Raw genomic sequence first — 27,923 nt, 5'->3', positions numbered from 1 at the left:
CTTCTGAGCATTTTTAATTTTCTGACAAATATTGTAAAGGTTGCAGGCCAGTCCCAGTTCAGATCTGTCCTGCACATCCTTAAACTCTGTGAAAATGAGTGAATGCCAGGGATGCGCTATTCCCTGGGGACAGACACAGCTGCATCTTAATTAGAGGTGATGCACATTGGTATAAACAAGCAACTCCCCACCATATTGAAATTTTTTCTTTTTTTTTTCTCACCTACTGGGGAGAAATTCATAGAATCATAGAATTATTAAGGTTGGAAAAAAGCTCTAGGACCACCAAGCCCAACCGCCAAGTCCAACCAGAGTCCCAGCCCACCCTTTACATTGACAAGTGTGACCACTTTATGCTGCACCAGCAGTATAAATATCTGCACCAGAAACGCCCCATTTGGATGAAAATAAAATAGGGAAACAGCTCAAGGCAGATAAATAATATCCTCACACTAACCAGTGGCAAGAACTGAACATGGATTAAACCTGTAGGGACTGAATTTGAACTTTTGTCAGTACAGTCACAAACCAAACAGGTAATACATGCTTACATTTCTTCATGTGAGTTTTTTTTACCAGAATCAGTAGGATTACTCACAAGTGGGGAAAAATTTTGCAGGGTTTGCCATCTCTTTTTTTGTGTGTTTTTAGGCACACTGGTAAGATTTTCTAGATTTTGTAATGAGCTATTGTTAGGATGTACCTGGTGATATTTTTCAAAGCAACTAATTGCTTTCCTGTAAGTGTAGAAAATGAGGAATTAAGTATCTACCTAATAAGAAGTAGCTATTTTAGAAAGAGAAGTAATACAGGTAATTTAGTGATAAAACTTCAAATTACTTATCTGCTACTTGTCTCTGGGCTTAGAATGTAGTGCTTGACATCTGTATTTCACAGGGCATTCTAGCCAAACTACCTTATTCTGTCTAATTGCTCAGAAAAGTCTGTAACATTTATGACAGGGCTGTCACTGTAAGAATAGCAGCATGTTGTGAGTGATGGATATATTAAATCTGAAGTTGGTAACAGTTCTCAGGGAAAGCTGCTGGTTTTATGGCTATGCCAACCTCTTCCCAGTATGGTGCCATGACATGAGTTGACTATGAGTGAACTAGCTGGTGGCCTAGGAGTTGCACCTGGTTACTGCCCTCTGCCAAAATAGCCTGTGACTGCCTCTGCACTGAGCCCTGGTCTGATACAATATGAAAGATGGGCGGATGCCTGCCCAGTGCAGTCCCCATAAACAGCAAGCAAATTCCCATGGAAGATTTTCCAAATGTGGTACAGAGGATTCAGGTACCCAGCTGCTAAAGTATCCTGCCTGGAAAATACCCACCAAATTTCTTTATATGTGTTTAATAAAAGTCACTCTGTACAAGCTTTAACTGTTCCCCCCGCCCCTTCTGATCATGATTAGTATGCTAATTTTGCATAGTCATGATTAAGAGCAGGGAAGATGCCTAACAAGCAGGATCTGGGAGGACCTTTTGGTTGTAAGAGGCAGCATAGATGAAAGACGGCTGTGACATAAAAGGGTGAACAAGAGATTGAGGAGCATCCATTTGCAGAAACAATTTCACAATGTGAGAAAAGTCAAGAAAAGAAGGAAAGAGAGAGAGAGGGAGAAGCTAGAAGAAAATGTCAGAGATAAACTAAAAGAGGGAAGAATCTGATCAGGGGAATGGACAAGTCTTGCAGGAATTGCAATGACGGCAGGTGGACTCTTAGAGAAAATAGAGCCAGACATTCATGAAAAGGGGATGTAGAATCATATAAATGAACCTTTACAACTAAATAAAGCAGAGGAGTCCTGTTGTTCATCCAGCCTTAAATGAAAGAGAGTGGAAGTGACAATTTACCCTGAACCAGTGCAAAAAAAAATTATTGTCATAGACTTTTCTAATGAAAGGTTTAACACTATGACTGCAGCCTGAGAAACAGCTTAACAAAAGAAAGAGTGGTCAAATGGGTACTTTACCTCATTTTTCCATGCTGGATTTACTTGCTTTTTCTTCCATATGCGTTCCCCATGGCACTTTCTGGGGTTTTGCCCCTTTCCTCAATGTAAAAAACTTGGATGTCTTAATTGCTGTCTTGGAGATGTGCTATGTTGAAGTGGAGGACAGCTGCGAGTTGGGCACATCCTGCAAAACAATGTTTGAGTTTCTTTTTTTGTCAGCCACAGCACATCACCACTACATCTACTACAAACATCCTCGTGCGCCCTGTCAGGGCAATGCATGGGAAAAAAACAACCCAAACCTATACCCTCTTTTGATTATAATAAAATTTGTTGTGGCTATGAGATTATCTGTATCTTCTGTCCTTCATCTACAGGCCAGCAAACAGCCTGGCCCCTACCCATGTGTGGCTGTTCAGTGACAGTCACATCTGGGTCCAATCCAGCCCCCAATGAAAGTGACTGAAAGCTTTCCTAAACAGGCAGCAGCTGCTGCATTAGGCACATTTTTGTGATGAGAAAAATCTCTTTAGCAGGCAAACAATGCATTTGTTTTCCCAGAGACTGCAGTCTTCCCACCCATAAAGCATCCACACCTTTACTCATGCAACAGATAAAAGGGCTGAAAGCAAGATGGGGTGTAGTCAGGTTGCTCCATAAAGAAGAGCTTCAGGCTTGCTTTTTGTGTAGATCACGCTATGTTGGGCCACTATTTCACCCAATATCAGTATATCTGATAATGCAGATGTGCTGGTGGTGTCATAATCAACATACTATTTCTCCCAGTCTAAAAAAATGTGTTAAGCATATGCATGTTTGTCAGTGGGATGAGGTATCCTGTAAAAAGTTAATGAAGGTTAAGTCTAATGTGACTTTCATTTAAGGTTTGCTCCTAAAGGAAAGAAGTGCTGGTGAATCATAGAATGGGAGTGTGAGTTGATGAGAGGTCCAGTCATTAGCAACAGAGAGCTGTTCACATCACTTAATAAGCTTGTCGTGTTGGCTGACCTACAAAGCTGCATTGACAGCTGTACAAGATTCCCTGTAGCCTCAAGGTAGTGCATAGCAATAAACAGGCAGACAGCAGAATGGGAGGGGAAACTTGCAAATGAAAAGTCTTCATTCTGTCTTTACAAGCACTGAATCATGTTCAACCCTCTCTGTTAAATTTTATTCTTTGCTCAGTAGCTAAATATGGGGAAATGCCATACTGTTTTCAGTGGAATTGCTTTGTTATAAGGTTAGACTTGCCTTTGTACCTGCAACCTTTTATGCAGTAGTCCCAGAAATTATGAGGAAAACCTTCCCTGAAATACCATAGCAGAGCCCTCTTACCCCAGTCTGCAAGCATATATATATAAAAAGATCATACCACAACACAGAAAGCAACAATATGCAAAACTGCTTTTTGTGTTGACAGAGGTTTAACGCTGTGAACTTAGTACACCTGTAGGAAAAATGAGCGACTCTCTTCAGTTTGGGAGGGAAGGTGATCTTATTGAAATAATCCTTCAGTTAGCCTCCTAAGACTTAATGGTGAAAATTGTTGGTAGCAGCTAATGATTTTCCAAACTCCCACCATAAGCCTGTGGAAAGATTTTGCATTAGGAAGTGTAGTCCTTTCTAAAAATTAAGTCTCCTTAATTTGGTTCATAGAAGCTATCAGAAGAGGGATGCACTCTGCACCATTAGCTGCTTCTGAAACTCTTGGTCATAGTGTTTACTCACCTATCAAATTTTTTAGAAGCGCCTTTTGTCAGAATTTCAATGCCCAATAGCATCAAAATATAAATCATGGCAACAGTGTATGCTTTCCCAATAACTACTGTGGATATTTCTATTTAATAACTAGATTCTCCTGGTTTAGATTGAGTGAACATTCAAGGAGATCAGGAAAAGTTGCTGCAGGTTTCCATTTTGCTGGAGGGATTACGATGCCTTCCAGCCTGCCAGGACCTAACTGAAAACAAGTGATGCGGAACAAACACCTGGAATGAAAGGTGGGATGCTGGGGAAAGGAATCTTTCCAAATCCTCCTGCAATCACTAACTTGACCCGTGGAAACTTTTGGATACCCTAGAGCTCTGTTTCTCTTTGCTCCATGTTACTCACCATGAACAGCAGAGTGATCTTGCTCTTTCCAAGAGCAAATCCCTTGAAACAAGCTGGCGTTGTCATCTTTCTGGGCCAATTTTCAAATGGATCAATGGTAAAATACACTTCACTGTCAATCCGTATCGTATGAGTTTCTTGCCCCGCGGTGTAACTGAAGAACCCTTAGCCAAAGATGGTGGGGGTGTCTGAGAAACTGCAGTGAATGGGGCAGGGATTTCTTTCCCAGACAGAACCTCTGAATGCTACTTGCTGCCAGTTCATCTCTGAAAACATATAACTGAACAGTGTTCAAAGGTGTTTCTTCCCTGGCAAAATCTCATGCCAAGGCCCTCAAGGGAAAACATTTGGGGAATCCTTGGATCTCCTCTGATTGCAGCAGCACGGCACATCAAGCTTCAGGACAGACCACACAGATGGATAAAATGCCAGCAGAAGGAAACCCATGAAAGGAGACTTCTTACTGCGATATCGACAGAAATCACTGTTTCAAACATCTGAACGCCTGCTCTAATACCTACTGAACTCAATGGAAAGAATGTCACTGGACGGGAGCCCCCGGTTTTTGAACCATAGTCTTAAAATAAGCACATTTTGTTTAGGTTTATTTACTTTGTCTTTGAGAGCTGGCAACTGTTTATTTGCCTAAAGAGTTTGTGAGATTTTATGCAGCTTCAGGCATGCTGGGACTGCAACTTAATCCCCTCATAGAGCTGTCCTACTACGAGAGTATATTACATGCCTTTATTTTGCTCTTTCCCTTTAAAAAACAGAACTGTCTCCTTATCTGTACATTTATCTGACTTTAAGGTCTTATGTCTGTGAACACTGCTAAGAACAAAAAGAGTGTTAACATGCACATTCAAGGGAAGGGAGCCTTTGTGCCTTACAGTGAATCCTAGGACTTCCACTGAAAGTGGTTGCATCTTATTTTGATTCCTTTAAAATCTAAGAGTGGCTGCCACCTGGTTTGCTTTCATTTCTTCCTCTGTGGAGTGTGAGAAGGGGTAACGTGCCAGCTAATCAGGAGCACATCAGCTCTTATGTACTATTTCCTCTTGTGCCCCTTTAGAGCAGTTAATGAAAAACCACTGAGAAATTATGTCTGAATAACCTCTCTCTCACTGGGGGTACTAGAAATCTTCCATTCACACAGGCAGGCCAGGGAGAGGGCAATCTCTGGATGTGGCAAGCTTGGTAGTATTGAAGCTAAGCTTCTCTTCTGAGCTCTCTGAAAGCCCTTCCCTGTACTCATCACAAAGCTTTGCCTACAGAGTCCATTCTAACTGGCTTACCTGTGGTGCAGAGGTTGGCTTTTACTGTCTGATACACTCAACCAAAGTAACCTAGTTATTAAGTTACAAAGCTATTTAATTATATAAGCCATATATATATATATTCTTGTCCAGCAAGTAAATAACTCGCTGTGCAAACACATCACTGTTCAGGAGTCTGATAACAGAAGCTGCTCCAGAGGCAGTGCCTGCTCCCAGTGGGGGATCTCTTATGTTCCCCACAACTTTTGAGCTCCTGGAGTGGTTTAGGAGCTCCAGATGCATATGCAGGTATGACTTTATGAGATGAAGACTTCATATACATATACATATTCATATACATATACATATTCATATACATATTCACATTCATATTCATATTCAACCCAAAAGCCATGCTGCTTTTAGGAGGAGAGCGCAACAGAACGGTTAGTGTTGCCTTCTTATCTGCATGTGATAGATTGCAGAAAAAAGTGTCAAGACATGTAGAAATGTACGTTCATGCACCTGCAAGAAGTGACAGAAGGGGGCCAACAGAGACACAGAGATCAAGGAATGCACCTCAGAGCTAGACTAGGTAAGCGAGGTGGCAGTGGCAGTGATGCAGTTCTGTAACTGTTCCTAGAAACTGTATTGCCAGCCTTTAGGGTTTATGCACTCTACAACTGTTTAGCAAGTTTTTGCTACTCATCTGAACAGTTTACAATTTAAGCAGTGTATAAGGCATCACTGGTCCACCCTTCAGGCTTGGACAATGATGCAGAAAGTGGCAGTAATTTGCTGAGGAAGTCTGGAAGAGGGCAGAGAACGCAACATAAAAGTGGCTAAACTAGCTGCTTTCAGAATAAACTATCTTTCTAGAGCTTGACTCTTTATGGCTGAATGGGCCAAATATATGCCAGCTCTTTTCCTTTAAGTTTGATTTCTCGACCTGCGGTTAATAAATGTCTGGGTTTGTTTTATTTTCTGTTTAGACATTTTGAGACTTTAATGATTTTAAGCTAAAGGGCACTTCAATTCTGTCTTCTTCTGAAAGGTGGTACGGGTTGACCTGATGCACATCCTTGAAGATCAGATGCAAAGTGCAATGAAAATCCTGCCTTGGTTCCTGGGCAGCCAGCAGAGTGAAGAATGACTACAGCAGAAGCAAAAGTTCCCCCCAAATGCAAATTGATCTGTGGCACTACAAAGCAGGAGGCAATTACTGTAAAAGACTGGAATTTTATCTATTAATTTGCTTTTGTTTGCTTGCACAAAGTAGGTTGTTTCTTTATTCCTTTTTACGCCCTTTCAAGCCAGAGAATAAATTTACTGTGAGGTTGAACATACAAGCCTTTGAAAAAAGCCCTTGTACCTAACGAAACACAACTGTACTTTATACATGCATGCAAAATAGAAGATATTCCATTACTTTAGCTTAATTTTTCTTTTCTTCAGACATTTCTGTGGCATTCAGTGGAAAGACAGCTGTTGTATGGGAGGCACAGTAAATGCTAATTAAATAAAATATTAAAACGGTCTGCATCAAAGTTGAGTGGAAGTGATCAACAACAGATTTCCTTCTGTATTACTTAGGAAATTCATGCATTTCTATATCATTTGGTAATAATGCATAATGCACGCACTTTATGTGATATTGAAATGTTATGCCATGGCCAATGACATAATATCATAAGAAAAACCTCAAATAGCATTTCCAGAGGGTAGTAGTTAGCCAGTTATGTCTTGAAATCAGAGCCTGGACAGCAGCCCTGAAATTGTCTAAGTTGAGGAATATGTGAGAAAACCCACTTTGGTCAGTATCCTAAATAAAGCTCAGTATTAATTTTTATATTCTTAATAAGCTATGGTCTGCTTTAAGTTACCTGCTTAGGTCAGGTTCATTAAAAGCCTACCTACTTCGGCACTGTTAACATTAGTCACCAGATGAGAATGTCATTCTCCACTGCACTTCTACGTCAGTGCAAGAAAAATATTTTCCTCCTTTCTGAACCCTTTAAGTAACACATGCAAATGATGTCTCTTCAGATACACTCAGATTCCCTGTATTTAATGATGGAAAGAGAGAAGAAGGGATTTTACGTAGGGTTGGACTGTACCTTAATCACAGCCAGATGCCTGTCTGCAAAAAGTGTTTTAGAGGAGCATTACCCCAGGAGCATTTTCACAGTTGTGGGGAGATTGTGTGCACATGCATGTGTGTGCCGAACAAGCAGTAATCTAACACTCGCCCTCCAAGGAAAGAGTCAGTCTGCAGGTCACTGGGGAGGGAAACCTGATAACAGATCCCAGGGAAACCACAGTGAGTATTATGTCTTTCACGTAACTCTTTCTGGAAGTGGTCAGCTATGAGGAACTGGCTTACATGGTCCTGTTGTTGTCAGAGAGGCAAGTGTTCAAGCTCATGTAAAAAAGAATTGCAAGAAGTAATAGTACCAGGGAACACGGTTGCTGAGGACTTGACCTCTACATCATACGTAATACAGGGAGGTTTACCTCAAATTAGTGCTAGTCTGGCCCAGAATGCACCTTGCAGTTTAGTTTAATCTGAAAGTCACCCTGTTCTTGTGTCCCGTGAGTGCTCCACGATGTGATCTAGAACTCTGCTGGGGGAATGGATAGGAGGTTTGCTTCAAAAGCACGCTCCTGATTCACACTGAAGTACCACTGGGGATGTGACCTTGAGTGTTTCGACATCAGATATGCTGGATGGAATTGAACAGTAGGATGGTTTGGCAACTAGCTGAAGCTGTTCCAGGACTGTTAGCAGCTACCCTTGGGAACCTGAGGTAATAGATAAGTTCCCAGAAGATTGGAAAAGAGGGAAGCCAACTCCAGGATATCGCTGATGCTTTCCTTGTCCATTTGCCTATGAGCAGGTAGAAGGTAAGATGGTGTGGAGGAGCAGCCAACAAGAACAAAGGAAAACAAGCATCAGGTGTGATGCCCCTGTATCAACTCCTTGGGAAAGGAAAGACACAGCACTCTTACTGATGTTACTGAAACAGTGGAAACCACAAACACAAGTCTAAAATCCTAAAAGGTCTTGACCCAGTGAGAAACAGTGTGAATAAAAAGGATGAAATTCAGTCAGTGCAAGTTCAAGTTCTTATATTAAGTAATAATCAGATACACAAATACCAGCTGGAGAAACACTGGCTTGTCAGAAGTTCTGCAGAGGGAGGTATGGGGCTTGTGGTCCACATAGTGCAAACGTGTTATGTGGCTACAGAAAAAGCAAGTGCTGACTATCATGGGCAAGCCACACAGCGTAGTCTTTCTGTTCGAGTCAGTACTGACAAAACCCTAGCGGAAGCAATGTGCCCTCCACAGTTCACCATAGTTCAAGAAGGTGGGCAAACTGGAGAGACCAATGGAGAAGGCCTTGAAAAATATGGTCTGTAGGACAGATTCAGTTGGGGTTGTTTCCCACACTCTCAAGGGAGAGCTGACACTTGTCTTAAAACCTGTCATAGGCTAACAAGTAGGAAGGGAGTAAGCTGTGCTCCGTATTTACTGCAGGTAGACAGGAGTGATGGTCTTCAACTGCAGGTAGGGAGACTTAGGCTGAACATGAGGAAAAACTTTCTACACTTGAGGATAGTCAAGCACTAGAATAAACTGTCTAGGGAGGCTGCAAACTCACTGTCACTGGAAGTCCTGAAAAGCAGGAATGCTTGGAATATGGTCCTGCCCATTGATATAGCTGGTCCTGCTCATATTTTAGGGGTGGAAGTGATGACCTCTTAGGTCTCTTCCAAATCTGTAGCTCCATGTTTCTACCCGGAGACACTACCTAGCCAGCCCTTCCCTCCACATAGCCAATATGTGTTGTCAGCCATCCTACACCCATGTAACAGTTACCATGACTTGGTGTCCTGGCTTCAAGAAAAAAAGGGTCATTCTCCACTGTGGAAAGCAGGACACTGCTCTACAGCCCACGTCAGACTGCAGTTCTTGCTGTGGTATTGGTAATCTTCAGATATCACAAGACAGCTGCAAAAAGCCACAGGACAAGCTTTGAAGCATGCCTGGAGACAAAAATATTTTAGATGCAAGAAAAATAAATCATGGGCCATTCTTTTAAAAAATAATAATCTTCTCTTCTTCATAATGTGGTGCTTCAAGAGGAACATGAAACACTGTTACTTTTACAACAGGGTCACAAAACCTGAAATGCTGTGTCAGTTACACAGCATTGAAAATAAAAGAAATAAAAATGTGAATTACAAGCTGCCTGTGCCTTAGAAAAGCCACTCGCTATGTGCAGAGTAGTGATTGCACTTGCATCTCTCAGCTATTGCTGGATATTCTTGCCAACGTGTAGCAACTTAGGAGCCTTTGATAATCTAATCTCTTTCCTTCCCTGCCCACAGTCTTGCAAGTGCACATTGTGTGGTGCAATTTAATTGCTCCTGCAGCAGCATCCAACTCCACAAGCACCTGGCATGACATCTTGCTAGAATACTTCATCCATTTAATTTGTCCACTTCAACCATTTAATTTTTATTCATCTCCACTCAAAGCTCACAAGACCTTCAAAGGGAAAAAAGCTTGATGTGAATGATTTCTACAAACTGCAGCTCAGGTAATAGTTTGGAAAAGGCCAACAGTATGCCTGTGTTCATGGGTCTAAGGCAGTAACCTATCAGCAGATCTGACATGCAAAGAATAAGGGTCAAAAGAGCTTAATGGATAGATCCCAGTGGCAATTTTTCATGACATTTTAGCATGTTTATTTTATTCTTACAGAAGAGGATCTGGCCTTTTTAAAGGTTGCATTTAGGGCATGGCATTCTTGTATTGAGTTGTATTTAGCCTAATGTGACAAGTAGTGCACTCCTCAAAACAGAGGCAAGCCAAACACTCCCTGTAGTAAAAAATTAATGAATATGTAAGGAAAGTCCATTGCCAAATAGTCAGAAAAATTTCCTGATGAGCATCTGCATGCAGAGTTTTTGTGACAAGCTAAATGCTCCCATGAGATGGGAGCAGCACGCAGGCTGTCGTACTGCTTCTAGCAATGACTGCTCTTCCCTTTCACGTGGCAATGCCGAAGTCCCCTGATTGGGTAGTAGCCAAGTCAGGGTCTTTCCAGGGACCAAGGCTGTGCCTGCAAGTTATTTTCTTCCTTCCCCTCACCCAACCTTCCTTCTGCTCCCTGCCAGGTGCTGTGTTTCTGCTGTGGTCCATGGGCAGAGGCTACGCTCCTGCCTCCTGATGCCTCATATCACTTACCTCTCCCCGGGCGCTAACCTTCATAACCTGGTGGGAGGGAAAGGGCAGGGCGATGCATCCCTCCGTGGCACCACCAGATCCGCAGCTGTGCCAGAGACAGTGTTGGGACATAAGCAGCAACCAGCTTTTCCGACATGACACGCAGCTACTCTGGCTACAGCCGCACGAGGCTGGGAAGGATAGAGCTATCCCTTTTTTTATTAAGCGTATTTATAAACATACAGTACACAAGCATTTTTCCTTTCTTCACAGTGACGGATGATTATACGTCTATGAAATGTTTTCATTTATTTGGCGCCAGAGTAATCAAAATCAGTTGAAACTATGGTGATGAAGGGAAGGAAAACAAGTAGGCGTGGGATTGACTGTGCCTCTCGCTCCCTGGGCTGTCCAAGGGTAGTAGCTGGCAAAAGTGCACCCCTTGCATATGAACATCCTATTCAGCTGGTAATTGTTCCCAGTCATGCTCATGGCCTCTGTCCATTAAGGATGTAGCCCTGCATAACTTTGAAAGCAACTGACTCCGCTCTGGAAACACTGTGGGAGCGTCTGAGCCAGCATGTGCGTGACTCCACTTAGGCAGAAGAGAACTGGTCCCAGAAAACCTTTGTGAATGAAATTTTCATGCTTTCATGTCTGCCCTAGTGCAGATTCTGGGTCAGTCCTTCTGATCTCAAACATCCGGTTTAAACGGGTGTTTTCCACTACATAGATACAAAAATATTTCCATTATAATCCTGTAATGGCTCTGCATAGGCAAGCAAGAGGGATGAGGTAGGGCAAGGGAGTTTAGAAGACTGTGTCAAAGACACAATGTATAAAGAAAAAAAACCTCAAAACCAAAAAAAACCCCAAGTTTCGCTGCTTGTCAGTTAAAAAAACAACATCATTGTATGTTCGTCTTCTCAAAGCCAGATGGTAAAGATTTCAGCAACGATGTTTCTGTTTGCATTTCTCCCCTCCTCCTTCCCCATATTTTCTCAATCAGCAACGACCAGAGCTGGCTGCACGTCTGCAGATGGCTGCAGAGGTGGCCCATGCTGCTTCTTCCACAGGAGCTTCCTCAGGCATTCCCCATTTCCTCCAGAAAAAGATGCTGTCCAAGTACACCATCTCTGACATTACACACGAGCTGGTCACCAGCCGCATTTGCAAATAACGTGCCTGCAAACCACAGGCTTGATTTCACACAGAAGAAGAGGCTCTGTCTGCTTCAGCTGGTGGCTGGGACATGCCTGAAGCTGCGTAGAGCAAGCAGCAGGGCATGGTATCTGGTGGCAGTGCAATGGGTGTATAAAGGGGGTTACAGGTACTGCTTGCTTTTTCTCTGATCAGAAACTGAGTAGTTTGTCACCTCTGAAATGTGCCTGGTCTTCAGTGGTCAAAAGTGAACGCTAAAGAGCGGCTTTGCATACATCGTGATTACTTGAACTACATGGGATCAGCACAGAAGAGCTGGAAATTCATCATTTTACTACATTAAAAACAAAACCAAACCAAACCAGCAGTTCAACCACTGAGGTCACAAAGGTTTGAGGAAAATACCTATTCTCTCGCTCCCAGTCAGTTTTTTTTTACTAGGCCCTGTGGAGAGCAACTTGAAAACAAGTCCAACTTCCCCCCCTCAAAACAGAGTCCTTCCTCTGCCTCTTTTCATTAAAATTATATATATATATAAAAAAAATATATAAAATATGTATATAAATATAAATCAAGTCCCCAAATCTCCTGAACTGGCTCTTGTCTACTGTGCTCACACCTTACTCTGCATTAGTAGACATCATTGAGCATTTCCATATTTTTTTGTTGATGGAACAAACCCACATCCCTGAAAAGCAGCCTTGGTCTTCACAGCAGTCTCTGCCAGTGGAAACAATCCTTCTGGACAAACCGGCTGCCCTGAGGCCCTTCACTGGATGGGACAGGCTGCCTTCACAGCCGGCAGGTCTCTGAGCACACCCCCAGGGCAGCGATGTGGGCCCACTGCAGGAGCATGGCTCAGCAAGCCAGCTGGGGCCAGGCTCCCCCCAGGGTGGATGTGAGGGTTGGAAGCAGGCAGGCTGTAGAGTCTGCTGTATGTGAGCGTGTCTGCTCACAAAACATTCCAGAATAATCATGTTTTTAAAAGGGGAAGGGTGGCAAGAGGAGGAAAAACAGCTTTTGAGACCAGTTGTCTTCTCACTTCAGGAGATTTCAGTGAACAACCTCAATTTCTGGGTAAAACTTGCTTCCCCAGAACTTGTCATGTCATCTCACTGTGGCCACTGCACTGTTTGAGGCCAATTATGTGGATGCTGCTGCTGCTCAGGGAAACTTGTTAAAACAGCTGGCGAGCATCCTGCTGCTTTACCGGCCAGTCTAAGAGATGGCTAAATAATAGGGGATAATTTATATGGAGGGACTTTTTCAGCACCTGATATTATTGGCTAGTAGGATGGATGACCATTTGCAGAGAATTGACTATACTTCCTCTTCAAGGATATATTAGGGAGCATATGCACTCCAGAGGCTCCAGCTCAAGATATTTTTTCCTTTTGATGGACTGCCTCTCAGCAGACAAGCAGAAGCACTGACTTCTGGGGACTCCAACTGCTGCCCTCAGCCTTCAGAAACTGTTCAGGGTGACAAAGCTGTAGGACACACAAGCAGTATCCTTATTGACTCCACTTGTGACTATCCTGTCAGCCTGCAAGGTTGAGCTATTTGCAGATGTCAAAAGAAAATGGATGTTACCCATGTGATAATCTACAAGTAAATTATCTGTCTATCCATCTGTCTATCTGTGTAACAGTAACGGGTTAACTTAAGGTGCCCAAGGTCTAAAAGAAGTTTCCATTTGTCTATTGTACAGCCAAATATAGTGGCTGCCCAGTTAGATCAGTTTTAAAATGTGAATGAGTCTTTATGAGTGTGTGTGTGAGGCACAGAGAGAGAGAAAGTAAGAGTGGGAAACCAGGCAGTCTCCTAAATCTGTCAAAAGACAGTATGATCATGTCAACACATTTAACAGACCACTTGACAGTGGACTGCCAAGTTCGTTCATATGTTTACAGACATACATTCAGCTTATTTACATTCCTCTAAATCCCTTCTCTGACTAAATATAGATGGAATAAAAAAGACCACAACAGTAAAAATTAAGACACAGGAAAGAGGACTCCTCTGGAGAGGCTGGTATTCAAAACAGCAAGATTTCAGTCTCCACCAGTACATGTTAAAGCACAGAAACATCTGTTTCATTCTCCCCATGTTGGATCTGGAGCAATTGCTTGGGAGAAGTCCCCTGCGCAGCTAAGGGCAGAGCCTGGCTCTCCCATCATCTACACCAAAGCCTTCTCTGCTGCCCTGAAAATTGCCCAGGCTTGCTTATCTGCTGGGAGTTTGAGACTTACCGAGGTAAGTGACATTTATTCCTAGGTGCTCAGGGAAGAGGAAGCTGAAAAAAAGCCTATGCGACTTTACCGCAGAGTTCAAAAAGTCTCAAGGACTAGACTGCAGGCAGAAAACACACCACAAACGCTGCATGCAGCTTGTTTTGAATATCACTAAAAACTCGCACTCTCTGTTTCTGCCTTTTGACCTGATCTGTATTTCCTCACATGGCCCATGAACAGGCCAGCTCTCAACCAGCTGCCATCCCCTGGAGCTTTCACCAAACTTTGGGGTAGACCCAAAAGGATGCCTGTGCACAAGACAATGGTTAAAATTTGGGGGTTTGTGTCTCATCTGCATTTTTTACCAGACAGACAGAAAACAGCACTTACCATGCTGACTTGCAAGTCTTTTAATTGCTCTGCCTTGGTTCCTCCAAACAATAAGGACAGTAAAATGCTGCTGCCTTATACAGGAAATACATTCATATTCACCTGGAAAGTGCTACAGGTGTGAAGTATTGCCCGCCAAAGAATTAATTTTAAATGTTATGTACATAATGTTTACAGCAGAGGAACATACTGTGGGGGTAGAGTTAACTGCAAAGAGTTATCCAGCTCTGTTGCCTGTATAACAAGCTATTTCAGCTGTGGTGCTGAGTGGGTATGTTTCTTCTGTGGTGCATTAGAGATCTGTCAAGTCAGGTTAAAAGCATACAGATTATCCTTGATAGTTTAAGTATTTAATTAAAACATGCATTTATAAGCATCTAACTAAAACTACACCTTCAATACATTCCATCAGAATTTGGACATATATCACTTCTCCAAAAGCAACCTACCTCTTCCTTACCCTACCTCTCATGCAGGGGTACGTAGATATCTGTCAGAGACCCAAGAACATCTACTGTTGGAATACCTGGAACATTTTAACATTTACAGATAATTCTGTGTATATCAGAAGACAAATGGCTCCCAACCTGATGGTCTGCGTATATATTTGAGGGAATGCAAATACGGTCAGCTTAACTTTCATAAGTAGTGGGGTAAGGACGAAATCTGAGTCAGAACTTTTAAACTGCCTTGTCTTGTGGACCCAGTCAGATACTTGATGTTATTTGGACATGACTGCTGCGACTAAATTTCTTTCTTATGGCAGCTCTTGGGGAAAGAGTGTTACAGAGTGAGCATCTCCCACAGTGCTGCAGGCTCTCAGCGCACAGAAAGCGTGGTGTCCAAAGGTGGCCACAGACAGCACACAACGGCTCTAACACTTAATGGTTACACGTGACTTCAATATTTTACAAAATTATTAAGTAAGCATCTCCACATCTTTGTGAGATATGTAAAAATTATCTCATCTGGAGAAAAAGAAGTGATTAATTAAAGGTCAGAGGGAGGCTCATGTCTGAACTTTTTAAGCAATTACTGGAATTAAGGCAGCCTCCTAAGTGCCAAAATTTTCTTTTAGATGCCTGGAGCTCCTGGGAAACCATGCACTTCTCTCATAGTGAAACTTCATGAAAGCTGTCACCAGTGTAGAGTACTCATTGCTGAAACGGTGTTAAAGACAATTATTTTGAACAGTTCTTGTTTTGCTTTTATTCTAAGGCAGCTGTCACGTTATGTTTAAATTTCAGGCAGGAAGTACTGCTGTAAACCACTCCTGTTCCCCTGCAGTTAGAAGCTGCAAAGACTCTCCTTACACTTCTGTAACCTAGAAAAGTCCTAGCTGAATCACCAGTGCAGCCTTATAAATATATTTTGCAGAGCTGCTGGTATTTCAGCATCAGAGCAGAGGACAAACTACTGACTACAGTGTCCTTTCATGACTGACCTTACACAGACATACCTGGTTGGTTATTTTTTCTTACTGACAAAACAGTGGAAAGCCAACAGGTTTTAGGCTTTTGGGACAGAATCAGTTAAAAAAAGTGCATTATCTGACTACAGCACATGGCTTTCCCACCTGGTTAATGATCTCCCACATCCATCCTGAACTACCTCAGCCTCTCTCGGTGGTGGAGGCCAGGGCCACCACTACACGGCCATCACCTGTAGATCCTCCTCGTTGCTATCAAGATCTATGCACTGCATCTGCTGCCTAAAGCAAGTGCTTGGCTGTTGTAGCCCTAGGGCTGCTTTGTTTTTAAACGTCTGTGACTTCAGTTATTGCTTGTTAGGCTTTTCCATAGATAGTCTCAGTCATTCCACTGCACTCAGCCCATGTCTTTCCCTTTGAGCCTCTGAACGGGCTTAAAAAACTGAACAGTGCCAAATGCCCGTGTTGCTCCCCAGAATTTGCAGGGCTTGAAAAATTAAAATACTTTTGCTGAGTTTTGTAAAAGAGGAAGGTGTTTAAGGGAGGAGGGAAGGGACTGAGTTAAGGAAATCCCCTCACAGATCCCTTGGCTGCCACATGTTTTAGGGACAGAGGTATTCCCAGGTGGAGGATACACCCACACTCCTGTAAACAGCACCTCTCCAGATAAACCAGAGTTTGGAGCTGGTGCTTGTTACTCCTTTACCACAGAGCTACTGCTGAGGGCAGGTGGAGATCCAGACCTTCAGCTTTGGTCCAAAGAAGCTGCTTGTTTGACCCAGCAAGGCAAAGTCTTTCCATTCAGCCTGGCTGTGTGCTTCCTTTCCCTTCTTGACCTGAAAATAATATGTTGTTCCATAGCTATTTATTATGGTTTTGCATTCTGTGAGGCCTCTTGCTGAACACATCTTTCCTCCAGCTGTAGTGTCTGTTTTCCCATAATTTCTCCAGTACAACTCCCAGCTCTTCCCCAGCTCTCCATCTTGCCCTCCTCCTCTGTCACCAGCTTTTCTTTCTATGTCCCCTAAGAATCCTCACCTTAGCACTACGTTGTCTCCTGTCCCCAGAATTGATGCCCTCAGCTCCCTTCTAGGTGCCGTACTCCTCCTCCTGTGTCCCCTGCCGGGAGCTGCTCAGAGGACACCCGGTGGCTGTGGCTGCACCAGAGCCTGTTGTGCTTGGGCTCCCGGTGTAGGCATACTGCCTGGTTGGCATCTGTCACCTGGGACAGTTAGGGCTGAGCTCTGCCTGCCCTTCCTGGTAATATTTGGCACTTCTACTTGTCATCAAAGTTTTGGTCATAAGTGGCTACCTCTCCAAAACTTATTACAGGGGAACAAGACATCATGTGGCTGGACAAATATTCTTTCCTTGGAAAGCAACCTAGAAATGCAGAGTGTTCATCTTGGTTGCCTATTTATTTTTTTTTCCACTGTAGTATTGATAAGCAATGATGAAAACACACACCACACTGACAAAGAAAAAACCCCATATTTTTTCTGGTTTGCAGCGAAAGATGGCCCAGTCAAGGAGTGATATTTATTCACTTAAAGATGGGCATGTTGTGTCATTGTGGTGCTCTAACACACCTGCCTGGCTTCCATCCACTTCCCCAGAGAAACCCCCACAGGTTCTGCAGTATCAATGACAGCAGGATCAAGCCCTGAAGCTGAATGTGCCCTCTGGTCCCAAGTGCCAGGATCAGAGCAGGACACCCTCTAGCCAGTCTCCAGTACTGCAGTTCATTGTGCCCTTCTCCCACCCTGTGAGATTTCTTCTGGCCAAAACCACTCGCATTTAGTTACCATCCCTACTGTTTATTTGGTGTCACATTTTTGCATCCAGTATCATCTTCTGGTAAAATAATCCTCATGTTCTCTGCTATTTTGACCTTGTTTGTATTTCTTCTTTCACTGTGTTCTCTGACTTACTTTTAGATTCCTTTCCCTGTGCGGTCCCCTCAGATATATCCATTTCAGTGAGCGCTGCAGAAACGTAACAGGATGGCAACATTTTACTTTCCAAAGGCTTTGGTTCACATCACCCAAGAACTTCAGAGAACCTCATTACATTGTACCTTGCCTTTGAAAGATCTGTTCTGCAACCAGAAAGCTATTTACATGAAAAAGGAGGGTTATCTTATAACAAATTGCAACTATATTACTTATATACCAACGCACGCTCTGTGTGCTAGAGGGGCCGGAAACCATGTATCTGAAATCTCTGCAGCAGAGGAGTATTCCTGTCTGTATGCCTGCTCCAGGGGTGAACTCCTGCTTCTGGAATCTGCTTCCTCCAAGAGTTCACCAGAGCTAGCCTTCAGGGGTCTGGAGGGCATCGCAGCGAGGAGGCTTGCTTTGGCAAGCCCCTGGGCTCTGCTTAGCACATTGTTACAGGGAGACATAAAAAATCAAGACAAGAAAGGTGGTTGTCGGGCCAAAGTGGAAGTGGCTGGGTGTCACTCACTTGAATTGCCAGAATGTATTTTTAAATATGGAGAATTGCCCAGAAATGGTCTGTTCCGTACAATATAAAAGTCCTATCATGAATGTATAATATATGTGTATGTATAAATATACATTCACGTATGCATATCATCTCCTGCTCCCTGCCCACCTCCTCCAAAAATGACTAAGTATGCATGAGAAGGAGAAAACATTTTAATCTCATGCCGGTCAATCCACGTTAATTGATACAAATCTCTAAGATCAGATCCTTCGTACAGAGAAGTGTGCTCTGTCCTCTGAGTCACCTTTTGGTTCTCAGCACCAGCTTTGCACCTTGTGGTTTGATGTTCTTCTCTCTCTTCAAATACCTGGATTTTTCAGTCTATACCTTTCCTCGCTTCCATGCCCTCCAATATCCTGGAAGTCTGTTTCCTCTGTCTGGCAAATCTTTCTGGCTATTGCCTGGGCCATATCCTTTGTTCTGCACTGCTAGGGTCCTACTTATGGTTAGTTGTACTTCACCGAGTCCTGTTTCTCCAAATTCTGTCTTTACTGTTGGTATCACTTCTTTCTCTGTCTTTAGACTGAGGTGAGCATACTCAACGTGAATTCAGTCAAAAGAAGTGGGGCAAGTTATAGCACCAATTAATATGTGACCTCTCTGTTTCCAGGTTCATTTTCAGAATGCACACCCCCCTTCTTTGCCTCCAGCTTTTCTGCGACCTTGTTTGCTTGTACAACAGTAGGAGCCAGCATCCTCAGGAGTAATGTGGGGCCCAGTGTCTACAGGAAGAGAAGCAGAGCAGAACCTGTACTGACACTGCATGAGACAAATGAAAAGGTTAGAAAGAAGAAAGCACTCACCCCATTTTATGGAGGGAATGGAGGCAAAAAGAGAGGAAATGACTGTTTGAGGGCTGAATGGGAAGCAGCCTGATAGGACTTTTTACAAGCTAGCAGTGAAGCAGACTGCTGCCCGTCTTGCTTGGCTTCCTGTTTCTACCTAAAGCTTTGACAGACTCCCCAGGGTTATCATGCCATGCCTCAACTCCATCCAGCCCTGAGGTTTGGACTGAAAATCTTCCCATCAGAGGTATTCTTCTTGTCTCAGCTATCTTTCATTGTTGTTGCTGCTGCTGCTGCTGCTGTTTTGTGTATGAACAGGGCTTGTGCAGCCCCTTTCTTTCTGTGTCCCTGCTGAATGAGTTAAGATGCAAAAACAAATACAGTAAAGGTCAGAATTTCACAACCAAACTCCACCAAAGAAGAAAGTATTGTTAGAAAGCAGGATGTTTAAGCACATATTTGCATGGTCATGATGCAAATGACCTTGAGCATTTTGGTTAAGGAAATTACAAATTTCTAGTATGTACTAAAAGCAACACAGGAGAAAAAAGAAAGAATAATGGATAAATACGTGTTGTTTGTTTGTTTGTTTGTTTTTTAACTCACTGCAATCTCACATGTACCCAGGGAGCCACCTTTACAAAAATGCTGTAAACATTTGCAGGCCAAACCCATTCTGATGGGAGAGGTAATGCTCCCCTGAATCACTTCTGGGAAGGTAAAGGGCCACCCTGGCTCACATCTGAGCAACATCTTGAGCAGAGCGAAGACTTTGCTCAGCATGAGCTACAGAGACAATAATCTGGTTTTAATCTGCTCTCCATTCCACTAACTGAATGTGTGGGAATCTATTACAGCTCCCTAGAGGAGGGCCTGCAAGGACCTCTGCCTCCCCCCGCTGCCCCCTCCTCTCTCATGGAAGCATCCAGCTCCAGCTCAAATCTTTTGGGGGAGACCTCTTTCTACAAAAGGGCAAAACTTAATCCTCCCCCAACCCCAGCTTGATTCAGGACTTAATATGATTGCCTGGATCTAATTCTAAAATGAGGACTTCTTGCCTCAAGGAAGTTTAGGAGGCTCTAGGATGGTCTAATGGTAGCAGAAAAATAAAGTAGCTGTTTACAGCAACACATGGGGAATACATTCGACCTCTGCAGTATCTTGCCTCGTTCCTCAGCTCACCAGAGATGTACAGACTGGATGCTCTGCACCTGAAAGTGGAGGTGTTTCAGAAGTTGCCCTTTGAGGTGACTCAGTCAGGAAAGTAACCAGACCTTCTCCATCAACCAAACCACAGTCATGAGGCAAGATCTCAGGAGAAACAGGAGGGGAAGAAATGGGAAGCCGCTGTATGACATGGACTGAAACTGTGAGGATGAGAGAGGGAATGAACAGGAAGACCAAAATCTTTGTGGCTTCCGCTTCCATAGGGTTTGTGGTTTAGACAAATTTTCTTTTCCTACACCTGTAGAGTTATCCAATACAACAAGTCTGACTTTTCATTTCGCAATTTTTTCGCACCAAATCTTACAGACCCCCATGGCTCGGGGAAATGGGTGGGAGAGTTCCCCATACTGGCTTCAGCTGGACTTAGCTGGTGTTGATGCTAAGAATTGTTGATGCTCTGAACATGGAGCCTCCCAGGAACCAATGTAGAGAGGACTGGGATGTGATCAAGGGATGCCAGTCTGGGTGTGACCTGAGAAGGAAGAGGAAACAAAAAAATCCTGCAAATGGTTTTTGCTGTTTGTCTAAGCAATGTGTATGGCAATGTAAGAGCTATCCTCTGCTCAGGCCATTCATACCTGGCTGAGGTAGTGAGTGATGAATTGTTGTGGTCTCGACATGTCTAGCAGGACTTTGGGCCTATACCACTATAAAACCTACCACAGCTGGATGAATGAAGTCTTTATTTCTCCATTTGCCTTTGCATGTCCTGACTGCTCGTTCTGTTTTCCTACCAATCTGGCCTAATTTCTTTCAAGCTGACCACAGTACATAGAGTTTCCTCCTCACCCTTGCCTGGCAGGTGAGGGACACCTTGATTTCATTTCCTTCCTCCAGCACACTCCTTCCTCCAGAGCTAACCCCTAAGCACTGGGGAGATGAGTGAGGGTGCAGCTACATGGCCTTCTGGAGGAAAAGGAAGATATGCCTTGCCTGCATGTTGTACCAGATGGATGCCAGGTAGACATATTATGGTGGCAATGAGCCCAACTGAATATATCCTGACTCAGAGCCCAGTTTATTAGCTTGGGCACAGTGCTACATTAATCATGGACATGTGGTTTCTGGTGCACAGTTGGCTTGTGCATACATAGCTCAGAGCATGGGCAAACCAAATTGTGTCTGCCTGCAAAAGGCATAACCCAAGAAAAGAGGAAAAATACATCAAAAGTCCTGTCATGACTCTATCAAAGGCTCCATCCATCTTCATTGCACCTCTTATTCCTTTTCTGGATATTCAGGTTGTACTACTAAGGCATCATTTAGATGGATATCTTGCTGGAGCGAGGGCTACGTCTCCCACTTCTAGGTGACGTTTAATACACATCTCTCCTCGTAACAAATGAGGATAAGTGGAGGCTGGAGACTGGCAGGCTGGTAGTGTGTTGGGTTGGTGTTTGGATGTGACATTCACCCAGAGAGTGCCAGGACAAGGAACTCATAAAAACCCTTCCTGTACCTCCACCAAAGGTGTTACAAGAGACACATGATGTGTCCATGCCTCTGTAGCTGCCCCACTCGTGTGGCAGCTAGATTGTGCCCTTAACGCACCTCTTATGTGTTGTTCACCTTCCCTCCTCTCAGATTTAAAAAAGAAGATAAAATCCCTTATACTCACCATAAAGCACAGAGGATGGAGGAAGCTGCCTGATGGAGTAGATTTTTGAAAAGTAGGAAACTTGGATGCAAGTTCTCCCAGGGATAGCACAGATGAAAAGATACAGGAGGCAAGATGTACCTGTGCCTTTGCCAGGCTCAACTTTTCATCAGGGAATTTAAAAATCCACATGCATGAAACAAGGAGTAACAGACTCTGCTGAGTGTCAGAAGGCTCACTCACAGGCTGGGATCGTTTTGGGGAGTGATCAGCTCAAAGCTGGTGGTGATTTTCTCCTTCCATGTGCCGCAGAAAAACTGGTAACCTGCCAGTTGGAAAAATAAAGGGAAGATTTTAAAAACTGAGGTCATTCCCTCAAGTGTTTGTCAAGGCATGCTGCAGTGGGTGTGCTGCCCTTACATAAGGTATATCCCAGAAAGTCCGTTTTCCAGAAAGTAAGGTGCTAATTAAAAATAGATTCAGGAAAGCTAAGCCTCTACCCTGCTCCCAGCAACAGCTTTTACATCTCAGGAGAACTTCAGCTGTTCAGCAAAATCCTGAAGGCATCAATTTTTGCCCTAACCTTGAACGTCCTCTTGGATCTGCCTAATGAACTGCTCTTACAAAACTCAGTGCTAGGCTCATTGTTGTCCTCTGGCAGGTTCCCCAGGTCCTCGAGGAGGATCTGCACTGGGGAGTGAAGTTCACTGCTGGAAAGAGGTCTCCATCACCGCTGCCCACATCAGAAACCTGTGTGACCACTAGCACACATGGGGTCCTTGCTGCCCCTCCACTTGCTTGTCATTGCCCTGTGACATTCCCACCAGTGCAACTGCCCCGCCTGAAAAATCTCTGACAATTTTCTTTGCTGTTCACTTTCACCTGCCAGATCATCATTCTTAGTGAATGCAATGAGGTACAGTACATAAAAGACAGCCGCAATTTTATTTAGAACGACTTCTGATGAAAGAGGATCACAGCTAATAAATTGCAGATTGCTGAATGCCAGTGTTGGCTGGTATGCTTTACTAAATAAAAGACACAGTTTAACACTTCAAAAAAAGATCTGTGTTATCATGAAATGCTGAAATAAAGCGTGACCCATTTTTTACTCCATTATTTATTTTGTTACCATGGACGTCTTTAACTTCCCCTGAGGACAGCACCCTAATCATTTAAAGTAGGCATTTTCTTTTTCAGACATATGAAAAGGTTTTGTACAGAATGCATTAAAACAGAAAGTGCAGCTATAAAGAGGGAGTCTCTGTCTTAACCTTTTCAACTGCTGGATCTGTGTGTTTGTGTTTTATAGGCAAGACTAATATCTGGGTTGTCCATCAAACTGTAAGCTTGATTCTGAACAAAGATTTAGTTTTGCATACTAAGGACAGGCCACAGGCTGTAGAAGGTAGACCTTCTCCAAGACCCCGGTGTTTTGTTGGGCTAACATTTGTGATTTGAATCCTCTCAGTTGACATATGGGGTTGTTGTCCACCTTTTGACAAAATAGCAGAAATATGGCAATGTCTTATATCCATTTTGTACAGAGAGAGTAAAAACAGTCCACTCCAGGACTCAACATGAGTAGTCAATGAGCTGGTGGTAGCAGTAAATGTCTAAATAAGCAGCTCTGCTTTGGAGAGTGTGTTTTCCACTCTTTTTGAGGGTCTTGTTCTTGTTTTGAAGACTGGAACTTTCACAGAGTTCTAAAATGTCAACATTTTGAAGAAGACATTTCTCCAATTTTTTTAAAAAATTGGTTCTTTCTGAGCTACTCTAAATCTGTTCCTACCCTAGACATGCCTTCTAAATCTAGCATGCTCAGCCCTTACGTATTTGTCACCTGGCTCTTGGAAGAAAAATCAACAAGGAAATATCCTGGACAGAACTGGTATTCCGTTACCATCCTGTGTGACTCCCTGTATGAGTGGTACTCCAGAATAAACATCCCCTTATTCCAGAATAGTATTTCCATTTTTGTGAGTACAAGTGTTCTTAAGAAGTAAAGTGATTTTTTATTCCAGAATAGAGTCCACAAAGGAAGCTACCCTGGCATGGGTGCTAGGGCAAAATTTCCCATGCAGGCTAGCCCTAAGCAGTGAATTTACATCAGCTGTTAACATATAAATATTAAAGACCTATTCTTCTGCCATTTAAGCTGTAAAGAATCAAGTTTGGGGTGTGTATAAACACTCCATTGATATTCTTTTTCTCTGGAGGGACTCTGAACATGTATTACCACTTATGCATTGAAGGCCTTTCACAAACTATAACTTTTTGAAAGTACATAGTAACTGCTACCACAACCGCAGCTTCTAATCTGAAATAAAACAGTGGACTTTCACTGCTCCTAGTTAGGAACCTGGCAATACCTGCTGAAAGACATGTGTGGTTCACAATATCTTAGTGAAGGGTACTCCCAGAACCACCATGGCCACATCTAATTTCTTTGAATGTCAGCTTTGACTCCATGCTGCCTGCTACAGCCTTCCAGGGTTTGTGTCATATAGTGACATGTTTTTCAGTGCTCTAAATCAATAGAATTGGGCTGATTATCCTCCCTGGTGGTGAGGAAAGCAAGGCCGCGCTAGAAGGTCTGGAAATGCTGAAGGGCAGCAGGATTCACAGTGCTGAGTGACTTCAGTCACCCCCAGGTACCTGATCTACTCCTCAGTGGTGCCAGAGTCCTCCTCACCAAAGCTGGTCTGCATTAAACTATAGCTCTGTATGTGGAAACTTTTAGAGGGGTTTCAGCCTTTCCTTTAGCATCCACCATATCTCCTGGTAAAAATACTTCCAAACCAGAGAAGTCCCAAATGAGAGGTGTCTATCCCAAGCCAGTGAGTGCAAAAGTCACACAGTGATTTTATAGAAGAGTTTTCTGAAACTCCGGTTGTTCTGAGACATGACGGTGTGAGAATGTCCTGGTGAAGATTCCTCCCTCACTCCCACAAATCCCAGGTTTAGGAACGTTTAGGACTTAAAAATAATCATCAGCCTAGCACAGCATTCCTTCCTCTACAGACAATTGCAATGAGGTTGTCCAAGCTTTCCACATCTGCTGCATGGCTCCTGCAGTTCAGGTTTTCCTTAGAGCAAGCTGTCATCACACTCCGATAACTACAAGTAAATCCCCAGTTTGCACTGACTTCAAGAGTGGGCCAGGACTGTTCAGTGCTTCTGACAACCTTGTTCTTGTAAAACTTACAGATGAATATGGACTTCCAAGACCAGAATACACCATGCCTCTAGTGAGCAATATAATACATAATTTCCTTACTGCTGGAAATAATTATTTTCATACTGTCACTCACTATAAGGATATTATCAATTGCAAATCTCAGCTGTTAGGGAAAACCACCTTAGGAAAAGCAAACAGGTGATTTTTAGCTTTAGACTGAATCTGTGGAAACTATTGAAAGTATTCATCTGTAATGAATTTCTTTCCTCCAGATCCCCCTGACAAGGAATTCCAAATTTAGCTCCCTGCTATCTATTGGAGGGTAGGAATAGAGATGTACCTGACTGCAAGCAAAATGCTGTGTGGTATCAAGCTGCTTACTGAATCGCTGCATCTAAGCATTACAAGATGCGTGAGCATGTAAGACAGAGCAATCCCTGCAAAGCAGGCTGCTCTGAGAGCTCCTTCAGAGGTTTTTATGATACCACTTGCACAGTGATGGTCATGGGCAGCTGCCCGCATTGGAGGGTTTTCTCTTTTACGTGCACTTTGTTAACTCCATCTTTACAACACAGCTTGAAATGTCTCACTCACTTGGTCTTTGCACGCTCGGGGTTGAGATTTTTTTTAATTCTCCCTCCACATTCATTAGACAGTGCTTAACCTCCGTGAGGAGGAAGCTAGGGTAGGAATAATCATTCTGAGACAGAAAGTAATTAACTGAGTGTCTCAGAGGCTGCGGTGGGTCTGGGTTCCCAGTGCTTGATAGGAGGTGAACTGAGCATAGGGCAGCTACTAAGTTCTTAAAATTTTTCTACTATCCTCCTCAATTACATGACCAAATCTGCTAATGAACTATCCCATTAAAGCAGAGAGGTAATCCACTCTTGCGTGGGGCTGTCTGCCAAAGAGTTCAAGTTGTTAGAAAAAATGAAGTGGTGCTGCACTCTGCGCTATTAACGTGCCAAAACAACAACAACAAAAATTTTTTCTCATGGTCCAGAATATTAAACAGACACAAATAACTTTCATTAAAAAGCCACATTTTCTGTATAGAGTTTTCCCTGGAGAGAGCAACATTTCTTTTCGTAAGTAGGATGAATTTTGCACTTCATTAAATGCCTTGATCTTTTCAACACATTAGCCTTTAATGCGACAACATAATCTTTAGCTTGTCTGGATTAACGATTAAAACAAATGTGTGTGCTTGTGTGTGCATGTGCATGTCTGGGGGTGGGTACAAAATCCTTTGCTAGTCTTTAAAAAACAAAAGGCGATGAAACCACCCAATGTTCTTATCAAAGATATTGGTTTCAAATAGCACTTTTTTAGTTGCAGGGTTAAATGCTAACTTTTAAAGGCCTCTAGTCCTCCCCTGTGATGATCTTCACAGGGACGGGTGGTTATCTGGCTAGGTGCTCCAGTTGCCTTCCTCCCTTTAATACCCAACTGCTTTACAAGCGTGGTTGGTGGGCTCATGTTAAGGTTTGAATGCTGTTTCTGGGCCTCATACAACCCTGCAATGAGACCATTATGGCTGAGTTAGCTGATGCTGACGGGGAAGAGGAAGGGCTGAGCCTGAGATGCTGTCAAGGGTGCCGTCCCCAGCTCTCCATTGCTCCAGCCATGGGGATGCTTGGGGTGCTCAGGAGCCAGCTCCTGCTATCAGGAAAGACAAATTTTGGGAGGATTCATCTGAACCCATCTTGCCTTGAATTGTGGTGTTTCTGGCACTGATTGACCGGGAGAACAGCTGTCACCCTTGGCGGGACAGGAGGTATAGCTGTACGTGGCATCCGTGCACTGGGGAGAAAAGGGTGTCAAGAGAGGAAGGCAGGAGCTGTGGGGACAAAACTTATGACTCCATAGCTGTATTTTTGGCTAAAGATGGAACAAATGATTTTTTCTTTCTGTGGCAATATACTGAATGGGGAGAGACTCAATTTTATGCCAAGAAAATTTGATGAAGAGGTTTTGGTGTGAACAAGTAAAACTATGTATTTTCAATAAGGAACTCACCCACCTGACCCAAAACCAGAAAACTCTTGTAGTTACAGCTCTTTAAAAAACTTATTTTTATTTTTATTTTTAACTATAATGGAAGGAAGTGATAATGAGGTAATATCCAAGAGAATGCAACGAAGTCATGCAGCCTTTAAAACTGGCAAAACTGACATAAGCATGCCATAAGATTTTATTATTTTAAAATATTCATTTTTTCAATAAAAAAGTTTCAGATTAATTTTTTTTACTCATTTATGCTGCAGATATACTTGGAAGCTATATTGCTCTACTTTCTGTGTTCAGACCCATGCACAAAACTGTTGAATGTCTGTCCAGATTTTAGTGATGGTCAATGAACCAGGCTAAAATCTGACAAAAGTTGCTGCCGCTTTTTTTTTTCCCTGGTGTTTTAAAAACAAAGCTCTGGATGACATATGGAACTGAATACCCATCTGCTTCAGAGACAGCATCAAACTATCAAAGCCAAAACTTAATGCAGAAACTGCTGTCTTGTCTTACAAACATGGGAATACCAAATTTCAGAAACTCACAGAACAGATCTGACATGAACATATGCCCCAAAAATCCTTCCAATGTATTTTCAACTTGGATATTGCAGTTAAAAAAAAACCATTTAGTAAAAGCTGAAGGGTCCCAAGGCTGGAACCACTTAGGGCACCGCACTCTCAGAATTCACACATAGAAGGTTTAATTTCACCCAACCTTAGCCATGTAAAGCAAGACTTGTAGTCCCAGCTAATTACCTTGGCTCCCTGGTTGGTGAAAGGAGGGAAGCGCCTACTTCTGGAAAGAGGCAGCAGAAGAGCTGCCAAAGCTGAGAGGG

This window comes from Phalacrocorax aristotelis, chromosome 1 (genome assembly GCF_949628215.1).
Source record: "Phalacrocorax aristotelis chromosome 1, bGulAri2.1, whole genome shotgun sequence".
Taxonomy (NCBI): Eukaryota; Metazoa; Chordata; class Aves; order Suliformes; family Phalacrocoracidae; genus Phalacrocorax; species Phalacrocorax aristotelis.
Note: the sequence above shows the minus strand (reverse complement) of the source record.